At 35.6% G+C, this 24,460-nt stretch overlaps 1 long non-coding RNA gene across 4 annotated transcripts in view; it reads right to left on the minus strand.

Annotated features, from left to right (window-relative positions):
- Positions 1–24,460, minus strand: part of LOC128315167 (uncharacterized) — a 291,330-nt gene that overhangs the window by 125,381 nt on the left and 141,489 nt on the right. For all 4 annotated transcript variants that reach the window (XR_008297642.1, XR_008297641.1, XR_008297640.1 and 1 more), the window contains 2 exons: positions 16,740–16,923; positions 16,333–16,381 (listed from right to left, as the gene is read on the minus strand). This is a non-coding gene — a long non-coding RNA (uncharacterized LOC128315167). The remainder of the gene's footprint in view (positions 1–16,332; positions 16,382–16,739; positions 16,924–24,460) is intronic.

Here is a 24,460-nt window from a genome sequence, read left to right on the forward strand (position 1 = left end):
CTTCAGGGGAGTTCCTACGGAGCTATAACTCCTTTCACTATAACACTTTACAAAATCGCCTGATGAACTGCCCAATAACAAATTAAAGAAATGGCCATGTTTTGACAATTAAACTACACAAAGCTCCAAGTGCCGTAATCACAAAACTAAAAATAGACAACACTACAATGCTTATTCAGCTAAAGGAACACCAATAGGAAGATTTATTGTCTGCAGGCTATCACAGAAGACTTAAATAATTTTCTAACTTGAGTTAGAGGTCAGTTTAATAAATAAAGAGCTATATAGATCTTACAATGTAAATATAATTACTAACCTCTTTTTCTAGTTCTTTTAGGTTATTAAATAATTCCTGACACCACCTCCCCAAGTCAGCATTCAAAATGAGAAGTTTTCTAACCTAGCTGATCATACACAAATTACTTCAAACCTCAATTAAGCTAGGATATACAGAGCATTTTTTTAATTGGATGCTAAATATCGAGCTGATAATAATACACTCCATACACAAATCTAAACCAAATCTAATTGCTATATATATATATACATATATATATATTTATTTATTTCTAAAAATTAAAAGAAAAATATTTATTTACAGATATTTATAAGAAATACTCTTATTTTCATTATCAAAATATATAATGCTATATTTATGGACTGACAATTTAACAAAACAAACTTGTTTCTAGTAGAAAATCGATCAAACATCAAAGAAAGGGATTTCATCAATAAAACAACAGGAATAGTCTGTTGGTGTAGTATCTGTGCCATACATTTCTGTGTGTCTATTTTGTTCCAAAATCTATAAAAAAAAAAATCCCACTTCTAAAGTTTATACTTTCATTAACTACTTGTGTAAACTGCAAACTCCATCTACAGGCCTTCATACTCGTGGACAAAATATAAGTATATCAAAGCGACATAATTTGTCTTTTAATAATATAATTTCCTATGAGAAAATTACTTTACGGTTTCCTATCACGTCTCATGAAATTTGAGTGAAAATAAGAAAACTTTTATTGCCCTTCAAGTGTAAAATTGCAACTAGAGATTAGAGACACACATAATACCATCGGCCAAGGCCTAGGTACTCTACCCTTATTAAAGCACCAGAGACCTGTGCATGTTGCCAAAGGCCTTTCCGATTCCATCAGTGTGATTTCATCGGTCTTGGGATAAAGAATCAGAGAGAGTTTATATTTCTATGACTGCTAGAACACTGGAGTTTTAACATCTTCATAGACTTGGATCTTAAGCGATTTACAATGGGAGCCTGTAGCTATCTACAACTCTTAAGTTTTTTTGAACTTGGGAAAACTATTAAAATAAGAAGAATGTAAAATGGCAAGTGCCTTGATGTGAGGCCTTTGCAGCAGGATATGGTGTTAAATGAAGCTAACCAATTTCCACTTTGTAGTTGTGATAGATGTCCAGAGGGCTTTTTGAAAGCAAAACCAATGAAAGAAACAAAAGCTGAATGATCATTTCATCAGGGGACCCTTGGTTTATACTGTAAGTTCAATTTAGGCAAGTCAATATCAGAAAACTCAAGAAATATTAAAGAACTTTTCCTCCTCAAAACTCATTTCATCTCTTATCCAAGAGCATGCCCTAATGTGCATTTCATCATTTTTCTGAAGTTAGACTTCTCTTATTTTCCCATCTAAAAACCAAACCAAACAAAACAAAACAAAACATATGTTACTGAGTCCGCCCTGGTCTACAGAAGCTTTAATATACAACTTTAATATACAGATGAATGCTTTCCATACAACAAGTCGGCTGAAAATTTTTAATTAATTAGTTTGTCAAAAAAATATTTTCTGAATATCTAAAATGTATTATGACTTCTGCTAAATTGTGAGAATAAAACCATGATCTAGACAGGTACAGTCCCTGCCCTCAGAGAAGTTACAGTCTGCCTGTAGCAACAAACAATACAAAACTAATTATTCATTTCAGAAGTGATAAGCATTGTGAAGCAGAACAGGATATTATTGGAGCTTTGACTAGATTTGACTAAGTGAGACCTCAGAGAAAGACTCGTAGGAAATGGATATATGAGCCTGATTTTGAAGGATGAGCAGAATTAATAAAACAAGGGCTGGGAACTAGGAGCAAGAGAAAGAAACCATTCAACAGGTGCTAAAAGGCCCCACAGTAGATTGAAGTGTTGAAAGTTTAAGACCTGAGAGAAAACCAGAATGAGTATAGCCACAGATGAGAGGAAACAGGACGAGGCAGAGGGAGAAGTAGGTAGACACTAGATCATGGAGCCATATCAAAGAGTTTACTTGTACTCTAACATCCATAAGAAATCACTGAAAGATGTTGAGCAATAGATTGATACAATCAGGCTTATGTGTTTAATAGATCACCTGGGCTTCAATGTGAGAATGGACTAATTATTATCGATGCAGAATTATTTCACATAGATTCGTGATTCCCCACAAAATATAGCAAGAGCAAATCAAAAGGAAAGTGAATGCAAAGTGTGAATGAAAAACAAATATAGACCAGTAAACCTGAATTCAGAAAGTGATTTGATAGAATACACAAAGAACATGTACTCAAATTACTATGTCTGTCTTTACCAGTAGAACACAAACTTCAAGACCATATTCGTTTCCTCTGTTTTGTCCATTACTTTATCGCCAGCACCTAGAACTTTGGTTGAAAACAGAGATCCTCAATAAATACTTGCCAAATGCATGACTAAGTAAACAAGCAAAAAACTTTGTTTCCAATCACTTTACACCAGTGATAATTACATCCCCCATTCTCCTTATGATGCTTTCCATAAATATCATCTTTTGAAAGATTCTACCTCTTCCATCATTTCTCCAAATTTAAGGCAAAGGCAGGTAGTGGGGTTCAATGACAAAATGAGCATTGTGCTACGTAGTGCCAGCTAATAATGAAGTAATAAAGAAGTGTAAAGAAAAGATAAATGAGGGGAGTATAAGATACAAAGAGAATGATCTTAGGGCATTAAATCATGCATCTGAAGAGGTTCAAGAGCCATTAGGGCCTGGTAGCTTACAATCACTGATGACATCCTGCTATGTTCTAAGTGTTTGTGGTTCCCCTCCCCAAATTCAGGCTGAAATCCTAACCCCAAGGTTCCAAGGTGATGAAAGGGGAGGTGAGGCCTTTGAAAGGTGCTTCAGTCATGAAGATGGAGCCTTTATAAATGGAATCAGTGCCCTTATAAAAGAGGCCCAAGAGATCCCTACCTCTTCAGTCTTTCGGGGTTACAGCAAAAAGACAGCAGTCTAAAAAGTGGGTTCCCACCAGACACCACATCTGCTGGTGCTATGATTTTGTACTTCCCAATCTCCAGAACTGTGAGAAATAAGCCACCCAGTATTTATAAGTCACCCAGTTTATGGTATTTTTGTTATAGTAGCCTTTTATACAGAGATTAAGACACACCCCGATCTTCAAGTGCTCACACTGAAAAGTTTGCATTGAAAGTATTCAGCTGAGAGAGTATGAAGCTCAATTACATGTCCACTGTAGCAAACTAACAAAGGCATCTTGTTATCCTCTAATGAAAAAGACAGAGTAAAGCAAAGTGTACAACATCATTAGGTTGATGATTAAGCAGCTCTGTGCCTTACATTTTTCCCTGCAGCAACATGAACGCTTTCTGTATATTCAATGTTCAATCAGCCAGGAGAGAGATCCTCAAGTATCCATCACTTACACACATATACACACCCTCAACACACACACACACACACACACACACACACACACACACACACACCCTTACAGACACAGAGGGAAGAAAAGGCAATGTGTACATCTGCCTTGGATGGATACAGGCGGTGGGAGGGTACAGGTTCAAGAAGTCAAGAGCGACCCACCGGCTGGTGATCTCTGTAATTTAGACCAGCCCCTGTATCCAGAGACCAGTTTCCAAGTCACTTCATACACTGTAATTCTATAGAGACAAACTATTATTCAAAAGAGAAAGGAACATAAGGATATTTTAGATCTATAATGCCTCAGAACATTTGTCCCTAAGAGATTTTGTAAAAGAACTATTGGAGAAGTTACCATAGCAAGTAGAAAAAATGAAGCCAGGAGGAATTGTTACAACTCAGGGCTAATGGTAAGTTACTCAATGTTATTACAAAGTTTAAACAAGCAATATTATTAAAACATCTAACACACCTGTGTATGTGGGGAAGGGAGGAAGTACCTGAGTTGGGTCTGGAACAAAGAGTGGAAATTAAAGGATGCAAACCCATCTTAGTTAATTTCTGTTAGGGTATATAGATGTTTAATAACTTTAATTTTTTTAAGTATAAGGATTTTTTAAGTATACATTTTATTTCTGCTGAAAATTTTTTAAAAAGGGTACATTAGAAGAATAAAAATAGAAGTATCATTTTCAGTGGGGCATCTGGTGGCTCAGTCGGTTGTGCATCCTACTTCAGCTCAGGTCATAATCTAGTGGTTGTGAGTTCAAGCCCCACATGGAGCTCAGCTCCTTGTTGTCAGCGCGAAGCTTCCCATCCTCTTGTTCTGCCCTCTCTGCCCCTCCCCTACGCATGTACTTTCTCTCTCTCACTCTCTCTCAAAATAAACAAACATTAAAAAAAAGAAAACACACAAAAATAGAAAAAAAGCAAACGATGCATCTAACAAAATCCAGGAATGAAGGCAATAGAAACAAAAAGACATGATGGGGAAGGGAAAACACAGAGCAAGAGAGCAGGATTTCAGTAAACACAGTAAATATAAATGTGATTAGCTCATCTTTTAGAAGACATTTTCAAATTTGGTAAAACAAACTATTCATCTAATCATATTCTATTTTAAAATGGCACAGCTTTGGGGCGCCTGGGTGGCTCAGTGGGTTAAGCATCCAACTCTTGGTTTCGGCTCAGGTCATGATCTCACAGTGGTAAAATCGAGCCCCTTGGCATCAGGCTCTGTGCTGGGTGTGGAGCCTGCTTACGGTTGTCTCTCTCTCTCCCTCTGCCTCTCCCCTGCTCGTGCTCTCTCTCAAAAATAAATAAATAAATAAAAAATAATGACACAGCTTTTCAAAAGAGGACACAAGAAAGTTGAAAATAAAGGCAAATGCTAGCAAAATAAGGCTGAGTTGGCAGTAGCACACAAAAGAGAATTCAAAGCAAAAGCTTTAAAAGCGAAAGCTTTCAAGCAGGTTGACAACCTACTGATAAATCAATAATCCAATAAAAAGATGTAAAAATCATATATTTTAAACATCTAACAACCTAAATTCAAGACTTATTAAAGAAGTGATATTTCCAAGGAGAAATGGATAAACCCATAGTTCACAGTAGGAGACTATACCACATCTTGGTTAGAAACCAACAGATAAAATAGAAAAGAGTTTTGGTAAAGAAGATTTTAATGCAACACTTAAGTTTGATCTGGAACACACACACACTTCACGTAAAAGACAACACATTGTTTTTTAACACATTTACACACACACAAAAGTAATTTGTATCAAGTTATAAAAAAAAATTTAACAAGTTTCTAAAACTTGGCATCTCACAAGGGTTATTCACTGGCTATGTTAGAAAAAAAAAGAAATCAACAATAAAAAAATAGGAAGAAAAATCCATACATTTTAAAATTAAAACCTGCATTCCCAATCATTGCACTACATGGGAAATTAAATGCAAATTACAAACTAGTTATCACAGATATGCCCAAGGGAACATGTACAAAGATGTTAGTTAATCATTATTTTAAACAACAAATAAAACTTTAGGGAAAAGTCTGTTCTTCAACAGGGTAAATAAAATTTCTGAATAAAATGTGGGACATTTATACCACAGAACACTAGTTATATCTGTAGACACTATCATGAATAGATTTCCAACACATATCACTGAAAAAAAGCAGGCTGCAAAATAATGTGTAGCATGTAATACCACATACCTACAAACAAGAGAACTATACATACTAATACAATCTATATGGAGAGCTCACATGCATACACACACACACACACACACACACACACACACACACGGAAAAACATCTGAAAGTAAACACACCTTAACAGAGGAACACCTTAACAGAGGGAAAAAAAAAAAAAAAACCAACACAGATTCATGGTCAAAGAGGATCTCAACACTTTCTATATTTTATTAGTATAAGGAAAATGCATTCATGTATCATTTGGTTTGAAACAGAATATCAATTATTTTAAAACTTACAGAACTTTGCGCAATTATGGATAGTATGTAGAAAATTCTTTAAGAGAGAGACAGAGACAGAGACAAAGAGGTGTAGGTCACCACACCTCTTCAAATAGGCTGAGAGATGAAGCATCTCTGAAGAGTTGACATTTGAGCAGAAGCCTGAATTAAGTGAGGAAGTCGGCCATGGGAAAAATAGGGAAAAGTATGTATTAGGCAGAAGGAATGACAGACAAAATGTCCCTGAGGCCAGCTCTGGGAAGGAAGAGCAAAGGCATGAGTGGAGAGGTAAGCAGTAGCTACATTATTTTGAGACTTTGCAGCCATGGAGAGGAGTCTGAGTTTTAGTGTCATGGAAAATGACTGGAGGATTCTGAGAAGGGAGGAGACATGTTCACATTCCGGTTTTCCTTAATTGTCGCAGACTTTGAGTCTGGAGTTCTCTCTTGTCCAGCAAGACAGCAGATGCAGAATTGAATATGAGAGAGGCTAATGTCCAGGAGGAAACAAGAACCCCGAGTAAGGGTCCTTGCTCCGTATTTATTAGGATCAGAAGGCTTACAAATGTGATGGATGTTCAGAAAGAGACAATGAGACGATGATCATTAACTTAAGTGTGTGAGAGAAAGGGGGTTTTGAAGATATGCGGTGTTAGGGGTCTGGGTCAATACAAAACAAATTCTGGCACTGAGCAGATGGCTGCTTATGGCAGGCACAAGGTGGAGGGTCTGTTTATCTTAACTTGGCAGAGATAAGACAGATAGATAAGACAGAGGTAAGAAAGATGGAGCATGCTACCTCAGGGTCAATAAGGTGCCTTTCTTCTGCTAATTATAGCTCCATTCCAGGCAATTTCACCCTGCTGCGGTGGTCTACAGCCCTGTTTACCTATTCTGGACGCTTCCATCCTGTGAAAGCAGCTTTCTGCTTTTGTCTTATGCTGGGGCCCTTTCGCCCTGTTTAACTAATCTCGGATGCTTTTAGTACTAAGCCTTGTTGACCCACTGGTGCAAGCTCAGAGAATTCCTAAACTTATTCCCCACACTTAATTAAACTTTTTACTTTGAAATCATTGTGCACTTACATGCTATTGTAAGAAATAACACAGAGAGAGCCCATGTACCATCTATCCAGCTTCTCCCAATGGCAACATCTTGCAAAACTATAGTGTAATATCACAACCGGGATGTGGACGTTGATGCAATCAAGGTGCAGAACTTCCATCACAAGGATCCCTCATGTTGCCTTTTTAGACCCACACACATTTTCTCCTTATAACCCAGCAACCATTTACCTGGTCTCCATTTTTATAATTTTGTCATTTCAATAATGTTACAGAAATGGAATCATATAGCATGTAGCATGTTGATATTGGCTTTCTCTCATTCAGTATAATGATTTAGAGATTCATACTTGTTGAGTTTATTAACAGTTTGTTTCTTTTAATTGCTGAATAGTATTCCTTGGCACTTGAGTTTAACCATTTACCTCTTGAAGGATATTTGGGTTTGACTATTAAGAATAAAACTGGGTTGGGGCGCCTGGGTGGCGCAGTCGGTTAAGCGTCCGAATTCAGCCAGGTCACAATCTCGCGGTCCGTGAGTTCGAGCCCCGCATCAGGCTCTGGGCTGATGGCTCAGAGCCTGGAGCCTGTTTCCGATTCTGTGTCTCCCTCTCTCTCTGCCCCTCCCCCGTTCATGCTCTGTCTCTCTCTGTCCCAAAAATAAATAAAAACATTGAAAAAAAATTAAAAAAAAAAAAGAATAAAACTGGGGGCGCCTGGGCAGCTCAGTTGGTTGAGTGTCCAACTTCAGCTCCGGTCATGATCTCACAGTTCATGGGTTCAAGCCCCATGTGGGGTTCTGTGCTGGCACCTTGCTCAGAGCCTGGAGCCTGCTTTGGATTCTGTGACTCCTTCTCCCTCTGTCCCTCCCCTGCTTGTGCTCTGTCTCTCAAAAATAAAAAAATGTAAAAAGAAATTAAAAAAAAATAAAACCTCTATAAAATTCATGTACAAGTTTATGTGTGAACATAAGTTTTCATTTTTTCAGGACAAATACCCAAAAGAGCAACTATTGGGTCATACAGTAGTTGCATGTTTAGTTTTTTAAGAATCTGCCAAACTATCTTCTTGAGTGACTCTTCCATCTTCCATCCCCACCGGCAATGTATGAGTAATCTAATTTCTCCACATTCATGCCTGTATTTTGTGTTGTCACTGCTTTTATTTTATCCAATTTTATACATTTTAATAGGTATGTAGTGAAATCTTGTGACTTTAATTTTTATTTCCCTAATAGCTAATGATGATGAACAACTTTTCATGTGACTATTTGCCATTTTAGATATCCTCTTCATAGAAATGTTTGTTCATATCTTATGCCCATTATCTAATGGTATGTTTGCTTTACAAGCGAGCTTTGAGAGTGCTTTATTTACTCTATATACTAATCCTTTGATGGATATATGGTTTACAAATATTTTCTCCCAGTCTGTAGCTTATTTTTTCATCTGCTGTATTAACAGTATTTTTTTCAGAACAAATGCTTTCAATTTTGATGAATTCCAGCTTACCAATGTTTTCCTTTTATGGATTATTCTTTTAATGGCAATTTTAAGAACTCTTTGCATAGCCCTAGATATCAAAAATTTCCTGTTTTTTCTAAGAGTGTTACACTCTTCATTTTCAACTTAAGTCTGTGATCCATTCTGAGTTAATTTTTATATAAGATGAAAAGGTGTGAGATTTGTATCAAGGTTATATATTTTTTAATTATTTAGGGGTGCTTGGGTGACTCAGTCAGTTAAGTGTCAGACTCTGATTTTGGCTCAGGTTATGAAATCATAAATTCATGAGATCCAGCCCTTCATCAGGCTTTGCGCTCACAGTGGGGGGGCCTGTTTAGGATTCTCTCTTTCCCCTCCCCGACTTGCATGCTCTCTCTCTCAAAATAAAGAAATAAACATTTTAAAAATTATTTATGGATATCTAGTTGCTCTAGTACATTTGTTGAAAAGACTATCATTCCTCCATTAAATTTCTTTTTCACTTTTGTCAAGACTTGGTTGGACGTACATTTGTGGACCTATTTGTAGATTCTCTATTCTGTTCCATCAAACCATGTGTCTATCCCTCCACCGGATAACACAAATTATTAGATTTATTTTGTTACAGTTCCACAGGTCCCTGAGGCTCTGCTATTTTTTTTTCAGCCTATTTTTTTCATTTTTTTCAGATTGGATAATTTCTATTGTTCTTTCTTGAAGTTCACTGACTCTTTGTCTTTTCCCACCATTCTGCTGTTGAGCCAAACTATCATGCTTGTTCTGCTTTTGTTGTTGTTGTTGGTTTGGTTACTATATTTTAAGTTCTAAAATTTCCACGTGGTTCTTCTTTATATCTTGTATATCTTTTCTGAGACTTTTTTTTTGAGTTATTAACTCCTCACTAAAGCATTTTCATGATGGCTGCTTTAAACTTTTTTTTTCAGATAATTCTAAAATCTCTGTCTGCCTGGTATTTGGCATCTACTGATTGTCTTCCTTCTTTCAATTTGAGATCTTTCTTGTTCCCAGTACAATTAATGATTTTTTATTGAAATCTGGAAATTGTGGGTATTATAAGATGCTTTATCTCGTGCAAGGCTTCTGCTTTAACTGGCTTTCTCTGAAACAACTCAAGCAATGACTTGAGAGAGGCAATGACTTGTTATGCCAAATGGAGGTAGATATCCAGGTACTCCACTCAGTTCTCACTTATACCCAAAGTGGGGGTTACTTTTTCCTGTTGAACAAGGGTTGACAATACTGATAACTCCCTAGCTGGAAGAGATATCATTTTTGTTTTTATTACTGTTGATATTGTTATTGTTATCGCTCTCAACCTAGTCTCTACTGGCACTAACACTGTTTCCTAAGTCTCAGAGCATCGTGAAGGTCACATTAGAAAATTCTGAGCCACAAAAAGGCTTCTGAAGTCCAAGGAAGAAATCTCTCCCTGCACCCATGGTTTTTTGAGTAATTCCATGATTGATTTTGACATGCCCCTTAAAATGATCTGAAAATCAAAGGTTGCAGTGTGCTCAGCTCACTGCCAGGCAAGCACTTTCCCGAGGCAGGTCTTAAAATATGCTAATAGGAATGTGAAAACACTAAATTTATTTTACATCCATAAGACTCATACTGGAATATTCATCTTCAGCTGTGGATTCTTATCTCAATATTTAATTTAATGAAACTGAAGGCATCTGAATAAAAAGTTGCAAAATTTATAATAAACAACTGCTTGTCAAGACAATTTATTACTGGTACACTACATGCCTGAGGACTTAATTTTACGCAGTTGAGATGAAAACATCTAGAACTATCTTTCATATATGGAAGGACTATCTACTCTGTTTTTGTTCCTTTCCTGAGATGACTGCCTGAACTCTCTGTTTCCTGAACCTAACAACTGGTAAGGATCTGGCACATTCTTATCACTAAGATCTCACCTCTAGACTTTTTAAAGACCCTAAAAGTCTGGTAGGTAAGCTAAGGAAAATCAACATGTCTGAAGAGGTCTCCTCACTCTTCAATGGACAAGGAGTTGTAGGAAAGATAAGTAGACTATGAGACTACCCTTATCTATCACAAAGACCTAACAACTGAGGACATTTATCCCAGCAACACTTCTTTCCTTGGTCACCCACTTGCCTCCTAGACTTAAGGTTCAAGTACCTAAAATTTCACTTCAAAAGCTGATGAAGATAGAGCCCAAATCTCATCCATTGGAATATAATTAAGATATGTTTTGTTTTGTTTTTTTTTAACATAATACGTACCACCCTTGTACCAGGGAAAGAGGACATTGCTCTTGTTTTCCCCCATTCACTCTCTACAACAAGGTGAGAAGTCTCTGAAGCCATAGGGCCAGGCCCAACCAAATCTATGCCCCCACTGTTGGGCCATTCTCTGTGTACCTAGAACCCTACTATGTACTTCCCAAATGGCCCAAGCTTCATTCAAGACTGGAACAAGTCACTTCCCAGGGTCTGTACTCCTAAGAGTGTATAAACTGGTTTGAACAAGCTTGACCTGAGATATGGTTAAGAATGACATTTTGTAGAAGATGTAGATGGAAGAGTCCAATCATTCAAATTTGAACTTGGTTTTCCAGAAGAGGTAATCATAAAAGTATACTTGTCTAAGAAGAAGGATAGAATACTTTTTAGCAGTTTGTTGGCTTAATTTGTAACATTTAAATATTTAGACATATGGCAAATGGGTCTCTATTTGTATATATCTTCCCGAGGTCTTGTAAAAATGGGAGTTAAGGCCTAGGCTAAATCCATGTGTCATAAGAGTAAAAGTCTACAATTATTTGCTAATTATGAATCAGAGGATCTGGTTCCAAAGGGAAGGCCAGAATATAGAATTCCAGCTGTGTATTCCAATTGTTTAAAACCCTGAAACATAGGACAGTTAAGAAAGGAATAAAGGGAGGGAGTTCTATAAAACCTGGGGATCATAAAATATCTCATGATTGTGGGAGTAGATCGTCCAAGGAGACTTTCTTCATTCCCCAAATGAGTCAAGTGTCCCCATCCATAGTCTGATCATATCTTGTCGTATTATGGCAGTACTGGAATTGCTTACTTGTCTGCATCCCCCAACTGGCTGAGTTCTACAAGGGACAGATTATTAATCTCTTTTACTGCTTTATCCCTAAGAATCCAGGAATAATGTATAGGTGTTGAATTAACATATTTTGAATAACCAAATCAAAAAAATTGTGCTATCCTGAGATATAACAGAAAATGGAGAACTACCATTTCTAAACCTTGATATGCTGGACAATTGGAGAAAAGCTCTACTCAAAACACGGATATAGTAGGTTATAGCTACTAGAAAAATATAAATTTGATTGATCAAAGAAATAAACTCTGGATCAAGAAGGCACAGTATTCTGATAACTAGACAGAAGTTTTCCAGTCTGAGAAAGCTTTATGAGTTCTCAAAGAATAAGACCAGAGTCTTGATCTCTGTATCCCTGGAACTTAATGCCAGTCTGGAATACAGTAGGTGCTCAAAAAGAGTTTGGTGAATGACAAGATTAAAGACACTGTCTAAGAAAAACTCTATTTCAATGTTATATGACCACTGTTCAGAATACACTGAGAAATAATTATCGAAATTCAATCAGAGGATACATTTTGATTGTGCAATTGTTATTTTTAAATGTACTGGATCATAAGCCCCATGACTTAAACTCATGTATATAGAGCATGGATACAAAGGAAGTATTTGTTTCCTAAATCATTTATATAAAAGACGTCCTGCCAGTTATCCATGGTTACATAACAAATTCCCCCAGAACCTTGTGGCTAAAAACCACAACAATCATTCAATTCCCTCTCATGGTCTTTGTGAGTCAGATATTCAACCAGGGCACAGTGGGAACAACTTGTGTCTTCTTTAGGATGTTTCAAGTCTCAGCTGAGAAGATTTGAGGACTAGAAGTGACCAGATGGCTGGTGGCTAAAATCACCTAAATACTCATTCATTCATCCATCTGGAGGTTGTCGCTACTGACTGGGGCCCAGCTGTGGGTTTATTTGGGGCTACCTGCCAAAATGCTTACCAAAAATCTCTCATGGTTCCCTTGTCTCTTTATAACATAATGAGTGATTTCTAAGAATATGCATCCCAGGAAGAACTGGCAGAAGCCAGAAGGTTACTGGTGGTAACCATTTGTTACCTAGATTCAGGAGTCATAGGGGTTCACTGCCACCATAGTCACAGGTCCACACAAACTCTCAGAAGAGCATTAACACCACATTGTGTGCAAAGCATAAAGGATGGGAGATCTTACTGTTGTGGTCAACACGGCAAATACAATCTGCTATAGTCTACCCTCTAGCCATAGTAATTCATAATCTCTCAAAGATACAAAACACCTCCATTCCCACCATCAAGACTGCCAAGTCTCATTCCATTACAGCAACAGCTCAAAGTCTATAAGAATGTGTAAATCAAGTGGATGAGGTTCCTTCTTGAGATTTCTCCAGTACAGTTCCTTAAGCACCCTTCCTCTTGAGCCTAAGACCTATGACCTAAGAAGACAAGTTATACAATAATAATAGATTACCAGAGAAGTATCTTTCCTATAAATGGCTTAGATAGCAATAGTGGAACAGTCAAGACACAAGACAAACACTCTAAACTCCCATTCAAAAAGGGAGAAAATAGGAGGCATACCACAGTCACCAGTTAATTGCAATTTTGAAATCCATCCCAATACAGATTGCCAGTTCTTTGATTAAAACACGATATTGCTCCCCAGGAAGGATCCCCTATGACTCTTGGTTCTGCCCTCTGAATTATCTTTCCTTGTATGTATTTGTCAGCCAACATTTGCAGCAAAGTAGTTTTCTCAATGTGTTTTGTTAGGAGAAGTTGGGGGAAAAGAGAGCAAAAGCCTTAAAAAAATAAATAAATAAAAATTAAAAAAAAAAAAACCTCTTTCTGTCCTTTTTAGTCCAAGTTGGTGGTGCTACCATGAAAACAATCCTCTTAAAAATTCTGTGGGATTTTCTATGAATCTTTTTGGTGTTCATGTCATCAGGCAGATGCCATAAGCATAATTCTCTTCTAGATGAGCTCTTCTTTATCTCAGTTTCTATAAAATGTTGCTGTGGTGCAACGTATGTAAGAATCTTGGAAGCCATATTAGTTAGCAGAGATCTATGAGGCACATCTGTAACTTCCGGAGACAGACTTTAGTCACTCTAAAAGAGTCTGTGAGGCACCTCAGATCTTCCTGAGGTCTTTAAAAAACATTATATAGTCATACTCTTGGTTCTTTCTTCTGACCAAGTTTTCCTGACAATAAACCAGATTTGACCTCCACTAAGAAGACTTTTCTTAACTTTAGAATCATTTGTCATTTGTAGAGGTGGGAATAAAAAACAGTTTTATCTGTATGCATGTCCTGGCTCTTTTATACTTAACAGTCTCTTCTTGAGCACATTCCCCTGCTCTCATATTTTGTCACAGGTGCCAAAAAGTTCAGTGGCACTTTCAATATTTTTCCTGGAAAAATCACTGAATATATTAGACACAAATCACTGAATATATTAGATACAAATACTATTTCCTGTATATTGCAGATGAAAATGTCACCAAACTTTCACCACTGCATGATCATTGTTCCTCCACTTCTACTCTCCAATACCATTTCCCTACTTTCCTTTAAGCCTTCACCAATAGCTTCCTTCCAGCCCTGTAGGTGTCCACTGAACTCATCTTTAGGCATTTCCTAACTTTTTCCTCAAGGCCTTTTAGGATTTCACCAACAGTCTTCTCAATGTCCTTCCAGCTCCCACCTACCATCCAAAGCCAAAACCCCAGCACCCAAATCTGTGTGTTTTAATTGTTTAGCTCCCCATTCCCAGCACCCAAATCTGTTCTGGTTTTCTGTTGCTGGGCAATAATTCATTCCAACACCTAACAGTTATTTTATTACGTCTCACAGTTTCTGCCTATCAGAAATTTGGACAGGGAATGGAGCAGATGACTTTCCTCTGCTTCACAATGATCAGAGTCTCAGCTGGGAAGGCTCAAAGGCTGCAGGTGACTTGAAGGCAGATCCTGGCTATCAGTTGAGACCCTGCCTGGGGTTACCAGTCAAAACACCCAAATGTATATTCTCTGTATGGTCTTTCATCTCACAGCATGGTGATTGTGTTCATGGAATAAGCTGCATTGCCTTTAATGGCTTAGCTGTGGAGAGTCACATATTCTGACTTCTGCCTTAATTACAGGTATGCCCAAACTCAAGGAAAAATAACACACAACCCTCCCCACTTTCTCCAAAGTTTCAATGGAAGAAATACCTATCACATATTATAAGAAGTGTAGGTAGAATGGGAGAACTTGTTGCAACCATCTGGGGAAAACACAATTTGCCATACATATTACTAAAAGAAAACAGAAATGTCCCTACTTATATGCCTCTAAAATTCAAGGTGTCATAATATCTCAAGTTTTGTACGTTAATAATCTATATTTGATATGCAAATATTTTTGTCTGATTTTAATGCTAAAAAGAGGATTTAGGGCTCCTCTACCAAACACCCCTACTTAATAAGCAAATATAATAGGGCAGGGATAATTTCAATAACTTGTTTAAGTTCCAATTCAGTCTTATAACTTCCAGTAGAGTTCTCTTCCCATTATACATTCTGCTACATTAAGATGCTTCAAATGCTATAATATCTCATTGCTCATGGTACCTGTAATACTCAAATTATCAACAGCATTTCCACTCTTTCTGAGAAGCTTTAGAAATAAGGATTATGACTTCTTTTTTTAATAAACGAATTTCATACAGCTACATGCAAAAGTTTTAGGAAACTTTAAATATTACAATAAGCATGCAACTCCAGCAAGATCATCAGGTGTATGAAGCTGACATCTCCACTTAGAATTATAGGGGAATGCACAGCGAAAACATAATTACTCCAAATTTGTTTTTGGATATTTATTGACCTTAAGAGTTCAGAGTCTATAATGCTCCTCTCATCCAGAGCTAATCACTGACACTTCATAACTTGAATGCTGAAAATTTCCACTCAGTTGCTGTCAAAGGTTGAATAATTATATTTAAGGCATTTTCTTCTGGAATGTTTCATACACCTTGAAGAGAAGTGTTGGAGTCTAATTTTAAAGGTGTTCATTTGTAAACAGAATATTTTTAAAGGTCTAATTTCTAAAAATAGTGATATATGAATATTGAATGAAGATAAAACCTATTAACATGTAATATTGCCTTCAGTCGTTAGAAGGCAACATGTTACTTCTCACTGAGAACTGTGCATTTAACAGGCCTGAGGTCATACTATGATCTCCAAATAAATATATTCTATTTAACAATTGACAAAAAATAAATAAAAATCAAGTAGCTGACTGCAATAACTGCATACATACTGCTGTTTACCCATTAAGTATTAGACTACTAACCTATTTTTAGAAAACATAATAAAAATAATCTTATTTATATTATTTAATTAAAAAAATAAAAAATAAAACAGATGCAAAATAAATCAGTCTATTCCATTACATAACACAATTATTGTAATTAAACATTACTCACCCAATGTACTCATCCAGCCAGTATCCACATCAGAATAATTTTTTTGACCCTAAACCAAATTAGGAAAAATCATTTACTTCATGGAGAAAAAATTATCTTATATGTATTTATGAACTATTAACAAAAATTGACAGAAGCCAAAAGAAAGGTTTGACATATTTAAAAATGAAGAAACCATACATCAAGTGAGCTGATTACTCTGAAAGAAAGGAAAAGCCAATTACAGAAGTTTAAGGAATATATCTACAACAATATGCAATTAAAATCACAATGTAAAAAATTTATAAATATTTTGACAAAGCATTATTTTGCTTATGTGAATGACTATGCAAATTAACAAATAATTATGAAAGCCCTTCTATCTGTTATGGGAAAATAACACAGTTGAAGAAGTACAGCAGTCCCACCTTACCCATGGTTTCGTTTTCTGCAGTTTCAGTGTTCCCCAAACAACCACAGTCCAGATGCCAACAATCCTCCTTCTTAACTGTCATCAGAATGTCAGTAGCAGCCTTTGTCATTTCATTCACTTCACTTCACCTGAACACGTTGGCATTTTATCATCTCACATCATCACAGGAAGAAGGGTGACTACAGTACAGGAAGATATTTTGAGAGAAAGACCACATTCATTTAACCATTATAACAGTATTTTGTTATAATTGTTCCACTTTATTATTAGTTATTGGTGTTAATCTCTTAGTGTGCCTAGTGTAGTTTATATACATATGTATGTGTAGGAAAAATCATAGTATATATTTAGGATTCATTACTATCCATGGTTTCAGGAATGCACTGGGGGTCTTAGAACATATCCCCTGCAGATTCAGGGGCCCTACTGTAGTTGGAAAAATAGCAAAAATAAATGCATAATATAGATATTTGAGCAAATGTTCAACATAACTAATAAACATTTCTTTGAAAATGAAATCAATGTAATCCAATTTTAACTCATAAAATTAGCAATGATAAAAAACAATAAGTATATCCAGTTTTGGAAATGGTACATTGAAGTAAGGCACACCCAACCACAGCAGATAATAGTCTCAATTGATATAATTTTTATGAAAAACAATTCAGTTATTAGTTGCTTGAAAAGCATCTAAAACTTTTGACCAAGTAATTCTAATTTTTAATGTCTGTTTTATGAACTTGAAATTTAAAAAAAAAGATTAAAATGTATGCCAATACCATTTATTATTGCATTGTTTATTACTAATAAATCATAGACACAACATATTCAACTTTAGGAAATGATCAAATGCAGTCCTGATACAATTATATAAATAATAAACAAACACCTTTTTAATATTTTGTACTACATATGAAATAATATTAATAAGAAATTAATACACAAATATTCATTACATTCTCAACTATATAAAATATTCATCGCAGAAGCCTGAAACACCATATTCCAAAAAGTTGAGGGAAATTCTGACTTTTCAAAGGTAGTATGAGAGATTTAATTTGTTTTTGCTTTCTGTTTTTAAAACAAATCTGTATCACTTGCTATCAAAAAAGAAACAAGGAGAGAAAATATTTGAAACATTTAGAAGGGAAAAAAGAAAAGATACATCAGCATCTGGCAAGCATTAGTAAAACAGGTAAAAGTAATTTTTTTTTATTTCTTTGTTTTTGAGAGACAGAGAGAGACAGAGCACAAGAGAGGGAGGGGCAGAGAGAGGGAGAATCCGAAGCAGGCTTTAGGCTCTGAGCTGTCAGCACAGAGTCTGATGCGGGGCTTGAACTCATGAACCTTGAGATCATGACCTGAGCTGAAGTCAGATGCTTAACCAACTGAGCCACCCAAGCACCCCAGGTAAAAGTAATTTTGAAGTTCAGTTGAAAAGTTGTACTTGTTCTCTTTCACATAAGAATTCAATAACTGATTTTCTCTTAAAATTCTCAACAAATTTTTTTATTCTGAGTCAGTCTTTTTAAGACATTATGATGATTATGTATCTACTTATTTCCCTTTGATCCTTGCCTACCAGGAAATGCAGAGCCAGGTGTCATTCTGAGAAAAATAATCACAAAATTCTATTTTCTTAGTACAGTTATCTACCTGGATGGTCTAGTGCTGTTTTCACTTATATTTTCATCTTTTTAAACATGCTTTATTATAGATTTGTTATAGCAGATGGTGCCATCATTTTTCTTAATGTGTATAATGCAGAATATGTGAAAACAGTCTGAAAGAGTTGGCACAATGATGAGAAAAGTTGAATAATTAATCCAGGACAAATGTTTTCAAATTACTGAAGGTTTGAAAGTTAAACTAAATTTAATCAATTTTTTTATAAGTCTTAAATTTTGGACTCTAGATAAATCCTAGGCTTTTTAAGCATAAAGGTTATAAGGCTGACTACAAAGTGGGGGGCCAGGGAAACCATTTTCTCTGCAAGAAAAATGGAGCTAATTGCTGGCATGCAGGGCTCGTCAACAGCACCATCAAGTTGAAAAGCTTCTGATTATATCATTTGTTTATGTATACTACTCTTCTGTGGCAGCTCTCTCTTATGAGTGAAGAAATTCTATTCTTTTGTACTAATCCTCTAGTGGAAGAGCTTTCTGGCAAGTAAATAAGTGAGCCACTGAAGTACAGAACAGGGTGGCTATGTCTCACCACCTTTCCTGGTCATGCTGTGGGCCTGATGTTTTCTGTGTAAGGGGATGACTCATGGACATCAAGGCTTGGTTTCCATCAATTCTCTTTAGGAAAGGACTCTTCAGAAATTTTCTTCAGACTATGGTATCATCATTGTCTGTTACCAAAATATGCTGGTCTTTTTCTAACATAATGTGATCCCTTCTAAATGGCAGTACACTTTGAATATTCTTTTATCTCTGCTTTACAAACATTATAACATAACTTCCTTATGTAAAAGGAACTCCATAAATTCACTCCTTAAAAATGCTCTTAAAAATCTTCTGAAAGTGAATTAAATACTTTTTTATATTGCTCTCAACAGATGATATTAATGTTTTAGGAAGTTATAGATTTATCCCATGCTTTAATTAAAATACAAATTCTGGAAAATGTCAATGGGGCCTGGAAGATTAACATCAATCTTGTGAAACAAAGTCCTCAAGGGACAAAGAGAGAGGGTTAGCTAGTAGATGGAACATAAAGTGCTTTCAGCCATCTATACACAGCATAAAAATCTTGGTGCTTTAGTAGTGATCATTCAGTTAAATGTTTGTAGCTGTTTTTCCAAAATGAACACCGGTCAGGGTGCTCTGTTATATGAAGGGGCTTAGTTACTAATATCTAGAGCTTGGAATTTGGTAAAAAATATTGATATGAGCTATTCATTTTGCCTTTTTTAATACTTTATATATGTTAATTTAAATAACTTCAAACACATAAAATACATATTCTCCTTATGCAAAATTAAGAAATTGTAAGATTGGGGCACCCAGGTGGCTCAGTTGATTAAGCATCTGACTCTTGATTTCGGCTCAGATCATGTTCTCATGGTTCTTGAGTTCAAGCCCTGTGTGCAGCCTGCTTGGGATTCTCTTTCCCCTTCTCTCTGCCACTCCCCACATGCATGCATGTATGCACGCACGCTCTCTCAAAATAAATAAGCTTTAAAAAAATGTTGATAACCAACTTAAATTCCAGGTTCCTCCCCATAGGTACCTAGTATTAGCTGAGTTTGCATCCTTCCTTCTCTCTTTTATGGATTTTTGGGTGTGTATATACACGTATTTATAATTTAACCACTATATACAAAATACATATATATGTATATATATAATACTATACATTTTCATATGTATGTAAAAGTATATAGTGTTTTATATATATAATATACATATTATATATATGTAAACACAAATGCATAAGCATCATAGTAACAACATAAGAATATACCTATTCCCACAGAGAATGAGATTTTTTGGCTATTTTTCTTTCATCTCTCATGAATTACTTATACAAATTTTTTCCTTCATTTTTTTCCCATAAGGTTATTTTTTTCCTTATTTATTTATGAGCTTTTGTAGATTCTTAATAATTCTTTGTCTGTGTTGCAAATATTTTTATTTCAAACTGTAAGGTGTCTCTCACTATACTTAAATTTTAATTTTAAGGTCAATTTTTCCTTCACAACTTTTTCTTATGTGACTTATTTTAGAAGGGTTTCCCCAACATAAAGATCAAATATACATTCTTTATATTGTCTTCTAATAGTTTTATAATTTACTTTTACATGAATACCTTTAATATTAATATTGAATTCCCCAGTTTGTTAAGCTGACGTATAGGAAAGTAATCACTTCTATATGTTGATATTTTATCTAACCACATTGTTGACTAGGTTTATGAGTTCTGACAGTTTGTCAGCTGGCCCTCTGGAATGTATATGTGACAGTCACCTTCTGCAAGTTGTCAGTGACATCATTATTTGCTACTGTTGTTGTTTCACTGACTGGGCCTCTGGCGTCCTGGTAAATGATAATGGCAATAATGGTCCGTCTTTGTGACCCTCTTTTCAGTGGGAAAACTTCATGTATCATTAACATAATACTTACTTTTGTAGATTTTTAGAAAGAACCTTCATCCAGATAATAGTAACAACCTTTATAGGACTTGTTTGCTAAAGAATGACACTTAAGTTTTATTTAAAAGGTTTTTGCAGTTACCATTTCACTATTGTGTAGTGCACTGACAAATTTTTGTGTTTTTGAACCATTGTCACATTTCTGGGATAAAGGATGGATGCTCATGACATATTTTAATTCCAATACATTCATTCTTTGATTTTTTTTCCAAATGCTTTAAGAATTTTGCATCTATGTTTGCAAGTTTTTGTGTGTGAATCTGTATATGGTTCTCTCTTTATCAAGTTTTTAAATATTTGTATTTCACTTTTATTGCCTTTTATTGAGACAATCAACTTTTCTTTGTTTCTTTTTACTAACAGTTAAAAGTAACACCTATTTCTCTTCCGGTAGCAACTTTAATTTTTTTTTTAATTTTTTTTTCAACGTTTTTTATTTATTTTTGGGACAGAGAGAGACAGAGCATGAACGGGGGAGGGGCAGAGAGAGAGGGAGACACAGAATCGGAAACAGGCTCCAGGCCCTGAGCCATCAGCCCAGAGCCTGACGCGGGGCTCGAACTCCCGGACCGCGAGATCGTGACCTGGCTAAGTCGGACGCTTAACCGACTGCGCCACCCAGGCGCCCCACAACTTTAATTTTTAAACTACTTTATAATTAATTATAATTACATTGTTTCTAATAATGGTGGCATTAAACTGTGGACATATTATAGCTTCTCTAAAAGTCAAGATTTGTAGCACATTAGGCTACATCCCATTCATCATCCCATTTGCCATCTTGCTACCACCCAGAAATGTTTAATAAATTTAATAAACATCTGTTTACTAAACAGCTAATTTTAGAAAAATTTATTATAGTCAATACTTTAGAATTTACAATAATTTTGAGTAAGTTCCTTACAGTGCTTTTGGAATCTTTCCTTTTCCTCTTGGATTCACATTCAAGAGTTGGAGAACATCTGACTCTAATTCAACCTCTATCTGTAAGTAATTTACTTTCTGAATCATTCTATGGGCAAAACGACTCTAGTTTTCTCACATAATTGAACACTCAGACATAGAACTATAAATCCAAAGTTGTTTACCTTAAAATGCATTTTTTATTGTCCTCTTGCATGTAGTTAATCTAGTGAATTTTGAACTGAATGTAATTTCAATTTGACAATTATTTCCCAGTAAACAATCTCTTCTAGTCTCCTTCTCCGGAAGCTTTTAAGATTTTGTCTTTGTCCTTGGTGTTCTAACTTTCATTAGGATGGGTTCCTCTGAATTCTGCTGAGTGCTTGCAGGAGGTATGTGCTTTTACTTTGAAGAGACAACTGTCTCCAATTCTAAGAATATTTTTTTAATTCTTTTCATGTTCACTTGTTTTTGAGAGAGAGAGAAAGACAGCACGAACAGGAGGGCCAGAGAGAGAGGGAGACATAGAATTGAAACAGGCTCCATGCTCCAGGCTGTCAGCACAGAGCCAGCCAGACATGGGCCTTGAACCCACAAACTGGGAGATCATGACCTGAACCAAAGTCGGATACTCAACCAACTGAGCCAACCAGTCTCCCCTAAAAATTTTTTTTTAATAATTCTTTCATTTAATATTACTTTTTACCTCTCTTCTCTTCTGAATCTTCTATTATATGAAGTCTCCTGAGACAGGAGATTACTTTAGCTTTCATACTTTTCACCTTTCTTTTGATCTGAATTCTGCAAAAATTCCTCACTTCAATTTTTTTAGTGCATTAATTTACTCTTCAGCTTCAAGGACCATTCTCCATGAGCTAAGTGCTCATCTATTGTGCTATTAAGTGACTGACCAATTTTTATTATCCATGTAATATAATTAATAAATGTTTAGGTAGCAATATCCTCTTGAAACTCTTTGTGATAAAATATATTCTAAAATGAAATCCTTTTCTTCTTGTTCTAACCACTGTTTCTTTAGGTTTAAGTACTTTTGTTTATCCCCTTTTTTGTGTCTCTATCATGGTGATGAATTTCCCTGAATACTTGGTGAATTTTTATTTTGTGCTCCTTTTTAAAGGGGGGATTCTCCATTAGGATGTCTTCCGTAGAATTCATTTCATTGTTTTTCTTTGCTCTATTGCAATCCTGCTTTTGCCTTAACAATGAATTTAATGCTAATTGACAGAACAGCTAATAGAAAGATAAACTGTATTCTGGCACCATTAGCCTTCTGGGACTCTGGGTGCACTTTTAGCCTTTAAATGAAATAATCAGGTTGAATATTTGATTTGCCTGGAAGACAAAAACAAATAATTTCTTAGAGAACTTTGGGTAGAATTCTAGATTCTAGAACACTAGATTCTAGTACAAAAACAACAGCTACAACAGCTGAAAAATAATCCTTTTATAAAAAGAAAAATGGTAGGTATGTTTTGCTTCAGAATGATGACTTTTATTTCAAGAAATTGTTTTCTTTAAACCATTCCATTAAAAGGAGTTTGGTAGAAAAGATTTAGTTCATGGAATTCAGAATCTCAGCTCCTAGTAGATTCATGAGTAGAAAATCAATTTCAATGTAAATTATTCTAAAGTCAGATGAAATTTAACTTTGCAAGAGACACCAGATCAAGCCACTTAATCTTTGTGAACTCCCAGTGACTTATTTAGAAATTGAGATTGATCATAGCACACACACATCACAGGGTTTTATGATAACTAAGTGGGTAAATATATTTATTTTTTATAAACTGTAAAATCTTTTATTTAAAAAAAAATTTAAGTGTTCATTTATCTTTGAGGAGAGAGAGACAGCAAGAGCAGGGGAGGGACAGAGAGAGAGGGAGACACAGAATCTGAAGCAGGATCCAGGCTCTGAGCTGTCAGCACAAGGCCCAATGCAGGGCTCAAACCCACGAACTACGAGATCATGACCTGATCCTAAGTCAGACACACAACGGACTGAGCCACCCAAGGACCCCTGAACTGTAAAATCTTTTAAAAAGTAATTTGCCACATATTCAGGCCCTCACTATATAACAGACTGTGAATGTTATTAATTATTATTTAAGTCAGTTTATAATTTATCAAATGAAATTGTAATTTTTTGCCTTTGTGTATAATCATACATTTCTATCCCATCCCTATTTAATAGAGAGATAGATAGGGGCATAATATTCCCTTGATGTTCTTAATATCCCAGGCTGAAGGTTCAATGGTAAGTCATGTGTCCCCATCATGTTCAAACATAAAAATCTCTTCGATTGCTTGTTACATGAATAACAATTTTTAGAACGTCATCTAGAGATTCAGATTCAGGAGGGGTCCAGAATAATATGCTTTTAAAAAGCACCCAAAGTAAAATCTTTCATCAGGAATATTTGGCAAACACTGGCTTAGAGTAATGAGTTGTAATGATTTTCCAGCAAGAGTCATAAGTTCATCTAGGACTACAAAACGTACTTATACTCCAGTAATAAACTGCCCACCATTTGTCTAAAGTCACCTATTTGCTCTCATCCCAGTGAAAAATAATTTAAGTGCTTAGAATGAACTATTTTTGGGTCTTCTGGAGTGTGTTCCACTTATAGTATCCC

Source organism: Acinonyx jubatus, chromosome C2 (assembly GCF_027475565.1).
Source record: "Acinonyx jubatus isolate Ajub_Pintada_27869175 chromosome C2, VMU_Ajub_asm_v1.0, whole genome shotgun sequence".
NCBI lineage: Eukaryota > Metazoa > Chordata > Mammalia > Carnivora > Felidae > Acinonyx > Acinonyx jubatus.